This window comes from Varroa jacobsoni, unplaced genomic scaffold (genome assembly GCF_002532875.2).
Source record: "Varroa jacobsoni isolate VJ856 unplaced genomic scaffold, vjacob_1.0 scaffold_394, whole genome shotgun sequence".
Taxonomy (NCBI): Eukaryota; Metazoa; Arthropoda; class Arachnida; order Mesostigmata; family Varroidae; genus Varroa; species Varroa jacobsoni.
Genome location: NW_019213296.1, coordinates 202,063 through 216,817, shown reverse-complemented (window position 1 = coordinate 216,817; position 14,755 = coordinate 202,063). Strand labels below are relative to the sequence as shown.

General features: G+C 42.3%; 1 long non-coding RNA gene across 15 annotated transcripts in view; it reads right to left on the bottom strand.

Moving 5' to 3' along the window:
- The window catches only part of LOC111260052 (uncharacterized), a 105,784-nt gene that overhangs the window by 77,963 nt on the left and 13,066 nt on the right, over positions 1 to 14,755 (bottom strand). For 13 of the 15 annotated variants that reach the window (XR_015310850.1, XR_015310860.1, XR_002680021.2 and 10 more), the window contains exon 2: positions 12,283 to 12,511. The exons of the other annotated variants lie outside the window; for them this stretch is intronic. This is a non-coding gene — a long non-coding RNA (uncharacterized LOC111260052). The remainder of the gene's footprint in view (positions 1 to 12,282; positions 12,512 to 14,755) is intronic. 15 annotated transcript variants of the gene reach the window in all.

Genomic DNA, 14,755 nt, shown 5'->3' with positions numbered 1-14,755 from the left:
ATAAGAAATTGTCTGTCCCCCATGTATTGCTCAAAATTCAGGAGTGATAATCAGAAGTCCATCCAATAGGCCTGATATTTCTGGCAGTCAAGACCCTCGCATCCCAGAGGAATTGAGTTCGGGTTCATCAACTAGGTAAGCGAAAGGCAGAACCTTTCGAAGCATAAATTTAATATGATATTCTATAACACTTGAAACCACATCAGTGATGTTGTATCTATTACCATTTCGATATAGTGGATCTCAAAACGTTGTACAGCTATCATAGTATTTCACCCAGTCTAGAAAAATTCAACTATATATTCTCCATAAAAATGGCATAATAGTGTGCTCTAGGGGTATATACATATTCTATTCGTTCAGAGGGCGGCACCCCATCTATACCCAAAACAAGCGATAAGTTCTGCCAGCCGCTAATCGTCAGCCGCTCGTCTAGCTCGCGAATTTCGACTTCGCTTATTTCGACTTCCTGCTTGTTCTGCCCTGCCAGTAATACGATCGCCTTATCGTGATGGTGCACGGAAACAAGGCTGGTACGAGAAGTTTTCCCGCTTATCTCGTGGCCAAGGCGGTACGTCTCGAGTGGCGGGTGCCGTCAGACGGTATCGCCATTGGCACTGGCTCAGAGGCGATCCGCTTCAGGTAACTACAGCCAGTACCTTTCGGGGTCCACCTGTCACTCGGCCAGGTGTCAGAGATCTCGAACGAGCAGTAAAGCGAAACTCCTCATGCACCTTCGTGGTCTTCGTTGTCGTAAACTTACTTCAGTCTTTTTCATACCCTATCTCCTTTACATACGCGAGGCCGCCTGCCTAATGCTTTTCCTGCCGCGTGTATGGTGCTGCCTACAGTTGGCGAGAACGGCTGATGCATGTACAGCTTTGCAACGTAAACATATACGCATGAAGATATTGAATCCCACGTCAGACTGGAGTACCCACAATAAGTTACAACAAGATGTATTCACCGTGCGTGTTGTCTCTAGAATAGAGCCTAGCTTCGTTTTGCAGAAGGCGTCCAATTGATGCTGTGCAGCCTCAACATCAAACGTTCAGGTCGTTGAGGAAGCGAGGCCAGACAGTGGTAGACGTGGAGCTACTTGCGGTAACAACAGCAATACGGTCCGTAGTTGTCTTCGATCCAAAAACATGTTGAAGGTGATAGTTGTACGTACAGGAACTGGTATACGATGTACATTCAAATTGCAACTAGATGAATTCTCCCTGGGTACTGAATTAAACACAAAAGAAGAATGAAATAAAAACATTCGCCACCGTATGTCGATAATTAGCTATGTACACGTATGTTAAACACAAGATAGCCGCTAAATTCGCAAGGCCTCGATAGACTGTGGCCCGTTTAAAGGAAAATAATCAAAAGGAATGTTGATGTTGCCTTAAAGTGATGATGAATTGTGAAAAGTAAATATCAGGCCTACAATCGACACAAGCTGCTTGTGGCGATGCTCGATACTTCAACGCGCATCTCTCGAACTAAGTCGAGTATAGAAGTTTCCGCTCTGAGTACATCAGATAAACTCCAAATTGAATCGTCATTTCCTTGGTATCACTTACTGAATATAGGTCTCTGAATACGTACGCGTATGCTAGAGGTCCGTCTATATTAGCCTGCATAACAGGCGATCGGATATCAAACACTGAGGAGGCTAGATATGCTGTTGTTTCTCGGCTTAGTTAACAACAAAAAAAACGACGGAAAGATATATATATAGCATACAGCAGGTGAGCATACTTATCTATAGTCAAGCTATAAGTTGGACTATTGCTTTGTTATTTACATTATAAGGATCTGCCTTATACTGGCGTGCCTGTCTTCGAGTCCGTCTGAGCCTACGGTGGACGTCTCAGCAGTTGAGATAGGTTGTAGGCCGGCGTCTTTAGCTTTTGGTTACGGTACGTGTATTGAAAAGGGACTTCGAAGTGAAAGAAGCGGATCAACAGATAACATTATGTATAATACATGGTCGGTCCCTCTATTTTAAACTGTCGACAATAATAAAAGGGGATGTTGATAATCCTACAAATCTCATGAAGACATATAATAATTTCATGTAGTGCTATCCAAACGACTGTCCAGTATAACTGGGTCTATTTTTCACAAACTGAGGATTTTCTAGGTTTCTTCCATAGGTGTCCTATGCGCATTCAGTGCCGCCTGTACAAAATGTAATTAGACTGGTCCAGTTATTATTTACCCATTCATATTGAATTTAATCCTTGGTAGCAAACAAAAGGTTGGTTATGTTTGTTGATTGCTGGGCATTTAGTTCAACATGTAACATGCGCAGACTTCGCTATTGGAAGCCGACAGTCGGCCTTGCAAGCAACAGAACCCTCTACGAATGATTACTGATCTCTAATGCAGCTTTGTTTCGAGATGTCTGACATAAAACAGTGTATGCTTGAGGTTCTACAAGAAAGCCTTATGGAAAGTCATCAAAACATAAGTAATCCTCGGGCCATTTCTCTAGAAATGTACGATTCAACGTTAGTATGGATCGATATGCCGCAGCGAATTATGCCGACAGATTTTACGTTAAACACGAAGCGCAGACGTCAAGGTACAATAAATCCTTATTTTTTTTGCGTGTCGAAATATCCAAGTTTTTTCATAGATATGCAAGTCTGAATTTAATATGATTCAAAGTCCAATTATATATACAACAAAAAAAGATAACGTTTTAACGAATAACGTGCGTCTAACCTATTAATAGCCTATACGGGATTTTCTAATTTTTACTACATAAACGCCGGGCAAAAGGCTATTTGTCTAGCATTACATAGATAGATAGACACATAGATAGATATATATGCTTATTCCTCAGAAGAGATCTGCAGGCTAACGTCAGTGGTACTTGTTACCGGCTAAAACCATGCCTGCGACCTAAAAATCAACGCCTCCAGCCGAACTTTTTTCCAAGCAGCGGGAAAAATTACAAGAGAAAACTGAAGATCTGTAACTGACTAAGATCGCCATTAGTTACTGCCAGTAAATCTGATCAATGATCCTCCTTAATACGGCTATGTGAAGCAAACATGCCATCAATATCCTGAGTGGAATGTGATCAGTATAAAATCTGACGCAAATAGATATTTTGTTCTACGAAAGATTTCGAATTCAGCTGCTTAAAACAGGCGCTGAAGCAGGTGGCAATGGCCATAGGAGAGCCAGAATGAGAAAACGATGCTTTTTGTTTACTGACGAGTTTTTCTACCAGTGCTTTATCAGAAAGTTGATTCTGAATCGATCCGTCGAACATGGGTTGCTACTAGATTCAATCGCTGATTAGGTAAGAAAATCCCGGTATTCTTTACTATTTTTTGTAGAAGACAAAGATGCCCACTCTAGAGACCTGATCCGTTGCTCTTCATTGTAGGTCACCACACAGAAAAGGTATCGTGGCATATTAGAGGAACTAGTTACACGGGGATGCTTATACTATGCCAGACAGACTCTCAACGCCATGGGTCTGAACTACGCAGTTTCACTGTGTAATTCATGACGTTTTCTCAAGGTCCGGCTATAGAATTTGTTTCAGGAAATCCTCGACTGTTAGGACGGGCGAACATTTTCATGACACGCTTTTGCCGTAATAATGTTAACTGCCGCTGTGCAGTACTGACGAAAGGGAAGAACAGAGAAAATATGTACTTATGATATGGATCTTGATATCATTAATGCCTCCATCTTGTCGGATATATCTGTCCTTTTCAAATGTACAGCGTTCTTAAAGGAACATGATGTCCTTTGACGTATGTAAGATCAGAGAAATTTATCCAAAAAGAAAGCCGCTGGTCCACAGGTAATGAGCTTATCAAACGTTTTGGTATCGTGCTAAGCGACACTATTTAATAAATGTTTAAATACTCGTACAGTCGCAGCCTAGTAAAGAGACGTTACCTTATTAATGATCTCTAAAGAAAAGGATGGTACGATTGGGTAGTCCAATCGCAAGAAGTAGTAAAAAGCGTTTGTTAGATGCTGCCCTTCCGCCTGCGAGCTAAAAACTGGGCAGCTACTTAGAAAGCGTAAACTTTATCCCAACGGAGCACCATGGGTTCCAAGGGATTGTCATGATCGACGTCAAGAAAGCACTTGCCACACCGCTCATACGCGGTGTTTGTCAGGACGATCTTCGGGTCGGTACCCAAGAACAAGTTTTACTTACATTAGCCTACGTGAACGTCCCTATAAATGTACTAAACTTTTTTACTGCGATTCTAAGGAAACGCCGAATTGTCATCGACGACGGAACTGCACAGACAACTGGCCTAGCCTAGGGCTTCCTCACTCTTGCAAAATTCCTATTCTCCATCTTGCTCCCGTAGTCAAATATGAGGGTCGACGAAATCAATCGAAACGATCTTGTATAATAAGCAGGTCACAACAGGTTCCAAGCGCAGCATGCTTTAATTCGGCTGTACGTAGCAGTCAGATTTCGGGCTACCCATCACCCTGACGGAGATGAAGACGGAGGTGATGAAGTTTAGCAGGGCAAGCAAGATAACGTCTTGTGCCTTGTCATATCGCCTTTTACCTATATATACCAATTTCCAGATGGGGTTTCTTTCCTCCGCGGACGGCCGAAGTTGCACTACATACGTCATCAAAAAAGGCAGTAAGGCAATGTTGGTCGCATGGGCAATCTAATTGCCTTATCTCTTGTCTGTCTCAACAGACTCAGCCTGTTCAACCTCCAGTTACAACGTACGGAATACGCATCATTTGAGAAGATCTTTCAGTCGGGAACCTCGCACAATTGAATCACATCAAAACCTCTTACCTCTGAATGACCTGCAGTCGTCTCGCGTATCTCCTAACGAACTCCCCACTGCTATCCGAAGCCTTGCAAGGCTGCTTCGAGCTCCCAGCAATGGGAGTCCTTAGGATAAACCTTAAAAGCTAGGAGCAAAAATTCACGATAACAATGGGAATTGCTTTGTTTCGGGTGCGATAAGGAATAACAAGTGGAAAAAGACAAACCAGTTAAATAGACGTCTCATCACTCGCTTTGTCGTGCTAGATTCGATTATACACTCAGCAGGAAACCACGTTTCTATAGCACTGCTGATACATGTAGGTACTCCATATAGAATGCGGGAGAAATTATGATAGATATCAGACTACTCGTTCCCCCCTGGTCCTATATTTAGGTCAAATCTCTTAAATGTGTTTGATGAACCCAGTAAGATCTGTATAACACATATGACGCAAAGTGTTTTGAATGGCTCGATATTCCCTCTCCCTCCCTCTCTCTTATCTTAGTATATAATATTATTTTTACGAAATTTTACACTGTCACAAGAAAAGGCGGATAATTGGCAATAATAGTAATAATATTCATTATTACAACTAAGATAACTGGGCGATCGAAGAGCTAACTATCTTAGTAAGGGGTTTTCTACATGGAGTGCATGAGCTTCGCACAAAGGTAATTACCACAAATATACCTGCAAGCTGCATAAACTATATGTATATGAGTACATATGACGCGAGCTCTTATTTTAAGATTTTAAAATTATAATATAGTACTTACTATGAAAAAATGAATACAGCATAAATTTTAAATGACGTATCGGTCATAGCATTAACATACAATCTGATCATTATCTATACTGAACTATTACGTTCATTCGTATGTATACAACATACACATACAACAGAACCTCACATAAAGGTAGCAACACAAATTCAAAAAGGGATATTCCTCCAGAAAATAGGTTATGTCACACGGATTTGAAACGATTAGACGATGAAGGTTACAGAAGACCAAGTGAAATTAATAGTTGAGAGCTAGCTAGGACAGGGGTATTATGTCCTACAAGAAACAGGCGCCCAATCATATAAGACAAAAGAAATCCCCCAGTGCCATTTGTTGAATTTCGCATTAGGAATAGTTTTATAAAGGATTATCATTTTAGGTTCGTATGAAGGGTGGGTATTGGAACGCGTTACACTAACTAACGAATAGCGTGTTAGACATCTCCAAGCCAAGAAAATACATTCTAAAGCCCTTACTGACCCAATGCATAACTTAATTAAGTAAATTCTAATTGAGTTGACAATACTACGCGAGTGGCTTGGATACATTGAGCACAATTAACCTTAGATAATAATATTAGTATCTGTATAGAATAGCTTATTAAGGTAGAATCAAAGGACACCTTACCTAAAAACGTAGGATTTTAGATAAGAGAAAATTACAACCCGTATTATCCTGTACTATTATCAAAATATGTGTAATTCCATAAAATCTAGAAATGTAAAAATCCATTTGTTTATGATAGCTTTTTAGAGCATCCAGATCGGTTGGTACAGCCTTCCTTTATGAAACCTTAACAATCTTCACAGAAGTTAGCATGCACGCTTATCTTGCTGCGTGGATAGCTTGAAGATCACGCGATCTGACTGACCAATAGTTAACTGATTCTTCATCTCATAGTACGTAGCGGCCTGGTATAAGCAAAACGAAGATAGAACAGACTAACGGCCATACGTACTACGCTATCTGTCCGAGCGATAAAAAGTGTCATCGGAATAGATCGCGAAACTCTTTCTGACCCCCCCCCCTTCCCCCCAAGCACCGATGTATTCTCGCTTTTGGTCATGGGATGCTATTGTAGATTGACTTCCTACTCAATCGATTTGACGGTCTACGCACACGTGTTAGATAGACAGACTGCATAACTCGTTCGTTTTTTCAACGAAACATTCATGTCAATCGCCTAATATTCTTGTGGGTAATTACTTTTATTTTGTGTGTGTGTGTGTGTGTTGTTGTATAAGGACGCGGTGTTAACGGCCGGCAACTGAGCAACGATGCGCACCGTCGTTAGATAACTCCGCACGATTTGTCTTCCTTAGTTATCCACGGCAGGCAATGGCCACTTTTGGTATGGCCGCTCGAGACCAATGGCACAGGTACATGCAGAGATGTCAAGTGCAATAGTATATATGTCTTCAAAAAACAAAAACAAAATTTTGGCGGCCTCGTAAGGTCTAGCGGTAGGAAGCAAAGTCGTGTAAAGATATCTAGATTGCATTGGTTATTGTGTGTGGGCAGCTGACACGATGTTCGATCGTTTTAATAACAGCCTGACTAGCATACAATGAAGTCAATATCTGTAGAATATATATCTGTGAAGAAATACAAAATGGCACCTAAGATCCCTAAGTGTACTGCTGGAACTAGCTTCGCTTTTGGTTGTTAACAATATTTTATACCCATTTAAATAAACAGCCCAGATTGAGCCGAGATATTTGGTGTAACGGATATGCGCGCAGCAGGAACGATGCACAGTTCACCGATAATACAGGACACTAGCATTGGGCCACGCTAAATTCTCGGCACCACCCAACATAATAAGATTTGGAGACTCGTGCGGTTGGCGACATCGACCCCGCCATTTTTCTGTGCACACGACCATTCCTGTACTTCCTCTACCATCTTTATGCCGTAGCTAGGGGTGCCTTTCGATCTACAGCAGAACATCTGAAGGAGGAGTAGATCCGGCTCTGAAGAGCAATTGTTGTATTTTGTTGAAAAGCTTCCCTCGCCAGCTCTCTACGATAACGCCTGTTAATGGTTGGATAATTAACGCGGAGGCATCGAAGAATTCGTGGCATCCACCTTTCTAACTACCAGCACTCCTAGACACAGATCGTACGAAAGCCGGGAGCTATGGGAATTTGGGCTATACACGGGCGGTGAGGCTGCTCTTGCCACCTGCAGCCCAAACGTATACATATACACAGATTGTTTTCGTATTATGTAGCTTACCGTGATTTTATATGGCTTACGACTCTATAGCCTCATGCGCATTTGACAAGCTTCCCCCTCCAAAAGTGCTAAAACTGAGCCATTTCCTTATCAAAATGATCGGTTTACTGTCTCTAGCCGAAATCGTTGTAAGCAATAATGTTCGTCTTATTTCTGATTGCTAGTTAACTGACCTGTTGCATTGGTAATGTGGTGGTCTAATTTTCATTCACTATGAATGGGGTCGTAGGTGTACCGCCATGTTCAATATTTCTCAAACGTAACTTGTAACAATTTTTTCATACACACGTAGTTCACACACGTTATTTAAATTATAGTTCACCTTTCATTTTCGATGAGATGATCATTTGCCTGAGTATTTGGAGCATTAACAGAAATGCTTGTCGCTGGTTCTGTTCTATTGGGGGCATTTCCATTCTTGATACCACCTTATGGCGCAGTTATATTGGAACAGCTTAAACACATCGTACCCGTAGTCGCAACTAACAGTATTCTATTAAGTGTATGAATTCTACAAAAATGTTAAATAATAAACATTAAATATATACATATGTATATATATATATATATATAATATTAAGTCTACTAAAACCACTATCCCAGCCTATCATCATTACAGCCGTCTCTGCCGCTATTTCGATTTCCGGTTGATGTCCGTTTTGTCAGTGCCGATAATGGTCGAAAAGCTCGTATCAGAATCGGGTAAAATTGACCACTGCGTCCAATGCTGCCCAAGATTACCCGCCACCCTGCCAATACAACAGCTAATCTCCCACTGTATTTACAGTAGCTATCATTACCGTTATTAGAGTACAACGTTTTTGTGTACCAATTGATTTTATTTGAGATATTGTCCTTCTAGCCATCGTATGTCCTGTAGACTTTGCGTGCCCTTTGATTTGAAGTGCGCCTGAGATGGCTTATTTGAGCTGGCGCTTCTCTGACCCATTAAAGGTAATCGCATTATGATGATAATGATAACGATAATGACGCTGGTAATCATGACGAAGCGTTATTTCTCAATAGCTCTCATTTAGCTAAACTCACATTTAAGCCTGGCGGATTGTTCCAGTTTATTTTTCGGTTCTTTTTACTTCATTAAATACTGAGGTGCACATCAGAAAGAAATGCCCACAGGTTTTCTGTCTATGCCGGGCCCATCGTAAGGGTTATGCTAGCAGGTATAAGATAGTTGACTTCGTACGTTTAGATACGAAAAATTGAAATGAGATCGAACTCTGAGGGTTCGATACACGAAGCTGTCCGTTAAAAATAAATACAAAAAAAAATTCATTAGTTGTATAACAAGGACACAATTCTCTGTCTCGTTCCTCGGCTTCACTGCCCTTGTGCTAATACTGTTTACTTCTGCAGTGTTCTTCTAAGCACTCTAATATACTCTTCTATGTGAACAACTCGACCCTGGATTCGTTTTTGCTATTAGTACCTTTGCTTAGCGTGTGCCATGAACCTTGCTAAAGCGAAGTGGTAAAATCTTCTCGACGGAGAGCGCAACGCGCTGTACCTATGCGACCCCCAAAGGTCCTACACTTGGCCGTATTGCCAGCCAGCCTGGCAGCGACAACCAGAGGTACCAACTAGGTCCGGCCCATTCGATACCGCAGCTATCATATTTGGGTCAGTGAAAAAGGACAACAATGAGCAGCGGATGAAACAGTACTTGAATAACTAGTAAATTCCTTTATCTCCTCTGCGTTGGAACAACAGCATGATTTCAGGTAACCGCTTTCAGGTTACCTTTACCGTTGTCCTTTGGAAGTCGCAAAGTCAGCGGCGGCGGCGACGACACTGGACAACGGGAAGGGCGGGACGTGTTGTATTATCCAGCCTCAAGCGACATGCCCTCGTACGAGGCGGCGCTTTGGTCTAATATCGTAAGAGCGGAAACAGTATCAACATCACGGCGAACGGCATTGCGGTTATGATGTTTAATATCTAATCAGTTACGCATAACTACGACAATAACGACAGTTGTTGAAAAACGCTTTAAAAGAACCAAGCGAGATAATAGTAATACCAAAATACAAGAACAATAATACCGAGATCTAGTTAGTCAGGTGTCTTCGTTGTTGCTCGTCCTCTTTTACTGTGAGTCGCTACGACAGCGTAATGGCACCTTGCCGATCGTCTCAAAACCTCTCTGACAGGCTATTATACTTAGAATACAGTGAGAGAAGTAGTTCATCCGGCCTAAATGCAGCAAATGTAGAGAAAAGCAAGTTATTATTAAACTGCCTATCGTTTTTGGAACACACGCAGAACGACACGTCTGCTCAGCCATTGTTTTCGTGGTCTTGAACCTTCGTTGTCGTTATTACTATCTTTGTTACCGTTGACAGTTTTGGACCAGACGACATTCCTGTCACCGGATCTCCATGGTCGGGATACTGTCAACGGGATAAGAACGCTACCGGGAAAAACTTTCAAATAAGAAGGCGGTTGCCACCATGGACTTAAGCTGGCACGAACTTTCCTGAGTGAGGTACTGGTCAAACGGTATGGAAAGACTGGGCGTAAGGAGTGAAGTTGCGGACATGGGCAATCTAGTTATGAGCATTGCAACTGAGCGGGCACCTGAACCGATACTGGTTCTCCAGTCCAGCCAGTGACGAAATCAGTCTGGCCACTTACTCCTTCTATAAATCTTCAATGGTCTATAGTAACTGAATTAGTTTGGCATCGACACACACCCATAGCTGTGCCCAGTACCTTTCCTGGATTCTTATCGCTGAGTCGATACTGAGCATCAGCAGTCTCTTAGTTTCGCAAAAATCGATTTCAAATCGGTTGATGATACCCGACTGGATCAAGGCTGTACTGTAGTTGAAGGGAACCACTTCAATGCTAACGTGTACAAAGACCCCTGCGCGCATTGACGTCTGGATGGTTTTCAAATCGGAACAGATTTATACGTTGCAACGGAGTCAAATCGATATGGCAGCTAAGCGAACAATCGCCTAGCGGATACATGTGGCTGGTAACCGCACACAACCTTGAAATACACGAAAGAGACAACAATCGAGGTGGGTACACAAGTGGTTGGGATAGGCTTCTACTGAGGTCGACGGTACTAGTCGCAAAAGTAGTAGAACCTATTACCGTTGTGCTGGCCATAGTAAACGGAGGTTAAAGAAAGGTGGACCGACGACAAGCAAAATCAATTACGCTACTTTTGTCTGTCGATGCATATGTGCATTTGCACCCAATCCGTCACATTTCATTGTGTAGGATGCTACAGAGACGTGACCACTGCTGATTTCGACGGACACGGAGTGTAGATGAGGGCTGCATTGGGCGCACGTCAATTCAACGAAGGGATGTGACGACGACAACGATTCTTATTTTTTCGGAGGAAGGTGACACGAGAAGGGGGTACTGTACAGGATGTCGAGGAAGCAGACATGTCCCCGAGCCTTACGCCGTTAGTGTGGACGGGATGTACGGGATTTATACCACATGAGCAATCAAGTGCTCTAGGCCAAGTGCGTCAGTTAAACGTGTATTCATTATACTTTTCGGATACCTGCGTTTTATCTCTTTTTCCACGCGAGCGTCTAGCGCTTCATCTATCCATAGTCGAGGAATGATATTGGTAGGCAATAATAGAGGAAACAAACGACAAGAACCTCGACAGTGTGTTCCTTAACCACTCGACGCTTATGAAGGGAACGTGTGAGTGTCGAATGGGTAGTCAGAATAAAAAAGCAGTGTAAAACACGCAAGAACTATTGGACGAAAATAGCGGATAGCAAGTCTAGCAGCTACGCGATAATGGTATCTCTTTTTTGTCGTGTGTCTATGTCCAATATAACAAATCCAACTAAGCCTATTAGTTCTCGTGATCTCCAGCGACAAATCTAGTCAATAAAGTCACCAAAATAAAATAATTCCTCAAATAGACCTTTCTAATGGAGCTGAATCAATAAAGCAATCATTATCATGTGCGACATTATTATTACTCAAGACATAAGGTTCCGACATTTTGGCTTTAATCGTTCAACGGACCCATATCCCAGCGAAATTGGTTTCACGAAGTATGAGGTAAAAAAAGAAGGTAGAGATAAAGTCTAACTTTGTCAGACTTGAACGGGTCATTTCTTGATTCATCTGTTTAATCTCTGGTCGTTCATTCCTCTAAGTAAAACTCTTGCCCCCTACGGTGTTAATGTATGCGCTGGTTCGCCAGGCCAGCGACTACGCCTATCTATTGGTGCTGGTTGCGTATACATAACACTAAACGTATGCCTGACGATGAATATTGTACACAAACAGACAGCCGACAGATCACAAGTTCTAAATGATCTCTGCTGAAACTAATCTATCAAATGCTTGTTGATTAGATGATCAAGCCGTTCTGTGGACATTATTCTGCAACACATTGATCATGTGGTGATGAAGTGAACGGCTACGATTGGAGTCAATATATGAATTGAAGATTCTACGCCTTAGAACCTACAAACCTGTTAGATCTTGGCTTCAATCCACAAGCGGCGTCGGTTCAATCTCGTCTTCTTGTGGGGTAGGTGTCTTGTGGTAGTATGAATCGACGTGTTTAGGGCTTTTACGACGAGTTGTACGTGCGTGAGGTGCGTGCCGTGAAAAGCTTTTGAGCACAACTGATACAAGCTGATGGCTCTCCTTCAAATCGAGGTCAGGCTCACTGTTCACACCTTGTCAGATCATATCGTACTACAACAATAACAACAGTAGGTCAATGTCTCTAGTTAATAGCTTGTACGCCGATCTTTCCCATAAACGTCGCTTATGGGTTTCACTAACAAACACGCCTGTAATTTGTAGTGTAGTTAACACGACTTTTTAGTTATGGACGCTGCTCTTGTTAGCGTAAGTAACCTGGTATTATTATAGAAAACCAACCGTTTTCTATAGACCCTTTTTTCACGAGAGTATTCTTTTTTCGTTTAACGTTTGTGATCTTAGCGCTGTTTACTTAACATTAACGGCACTAACTTGTTGGTTAAATAAAAATGTCTGTGCTAGTTAAATTTCCTACCGAAAAGCAGAGCGGGTTGAGCCCTCATTAATGTTACGCCTGTTCTTGCTGTGATTCCGGGTTCGGTGTTTTGCTTTGCACTCAGCGGCAATTAACTACCGCATCTGTACAAATTATTAGCTTGTTCTATATGATAAAGTCAGGCACGGCGTATGTCTTTAGGCACACAATATATGGCCTAATCAAACAGTTGATTAAAATCAAACCTTAGTGGCGGAACTCTATTCTATTTAATCACTTTCACATCAGCATTTCGCGACACGTCACACTTCGACTTCACCCAGCTTCGTTTCGAATTCTCTCCTTTCTCACTGACCCCACGCGGAGTGAAGAGCGAGCCCTTATCACGGACGCCAGGAATTCGACGGCTGCATCCACTGAAATGACGACGCCATCACCGCCAGTGGGCGACGGCCTGTTAAGGCATCCATATGTAATGAACGTTTAGAAATCTTACGAACTTTTCATGTTTTTGCTGCGTAATTACGTCGCCGTAATCATCATCACCACCACCACCATCAAATCATGAGCATAATAACATCACTAATCGTTGTACAAGTTTTCCGCCATTAACACGGTAAACAATGATACGCAGCTCATGAGAGAGACGACATAGCTTTCCAGTCCCTTGGTTACAGTGCCGTCTGCCGTGTTATTCCGATTCCTTTTCCGCTTGCCTCGTTGTCTTCTGAGCAAAAATTGACCTTATTTTTTGTCTCTTTCGAACAGCGGCGTAACAAAATATCACTTGCCCATTTGTTTTTTACTATTTTACTGCAGCAGATACCAATATTTCGAGTTACTATGACTGCTATTTTTGTCTTCGTCGTTATGATTGCAGTCCTAGCTTTGTCGTGTGCTTAAGTGTACACCTTTCCTAAGCTCGTCCTTAAAAACTTTGCCACAATTTGTCGCTGTTGTTGCTTTTGTTGGTGTTGTTATGCAGTTACAGTAATCTCACTGTTTCATATAAGAACAGCACAACAAATTTATCTTGTCAATCAATCATTCATTAATCAATCAATTAAATCATACTAGAAAAACATCTCGCCGACCTTGTGACGCTATCTACTAGCAATTCACTCGCATATCGAAATCAGCTTGTTGTTGTAGTTCCGTCTACTGTTTTTTACCTTCTTAGCCTATAGAAAACTTTGCACGTTGCGAGTACGTCACATGGGTGCGCGACGTGCGTCCATCACAGGCCGGAGCCAGACTCACACTGGTAGGGACGATTTCTCACGATCACTGCTGACTCTCGGACGCACGCATAGATAGGCAGAAGGCACTAACGCTACACACAGACACACTGAGCATAGTCCAAACCAACCAAAAGACGTACACCTTACTTAGTCATCTGGACACAATCGGCGAGGCATCCGGCAGAGTGTCCGAGACCGGTGGAAAGGGCGGTGCGCGCGCAACCTTCGAATCACTATGTCGAGTCTGATCGCTCAGCCGGTCGCAAAGGAAAAAGGAGAACGAGATCGACGAACAGGGAAGGTCCTGTAGAGATGAAACACCTTTAACCGCAGCAGGCACGTAGCGGCGACGCAAAGAAACTCAATACACGCTGTACTATAGATAAAATTGTACGGAGGAAGCGCGCCCGACAACTGACGCGTGCTGACTCAAATATACTTCCCAAAGAAGTAGACGAACAAATCTCTATGGGTATAAATTAGACGGAGGTACATGTGCTTGTGCGTGGATTAATAGCGTGCTGTACAGATGAGCTACAATAGAGATGTTAACTAGGCGCAGTGGACTCTAAGCAAAGCTTTTATTTAAAGGAGTTTGATTGGTAATGTTGATTTGAGAGTGGATAAAAATGAACAGGAATCCTAGTCTATAGCTTCAAATGTACAAGCAACAAATCGAGTACGTTTAATCACCTCTCCGATCATGAAGGAAGCGAT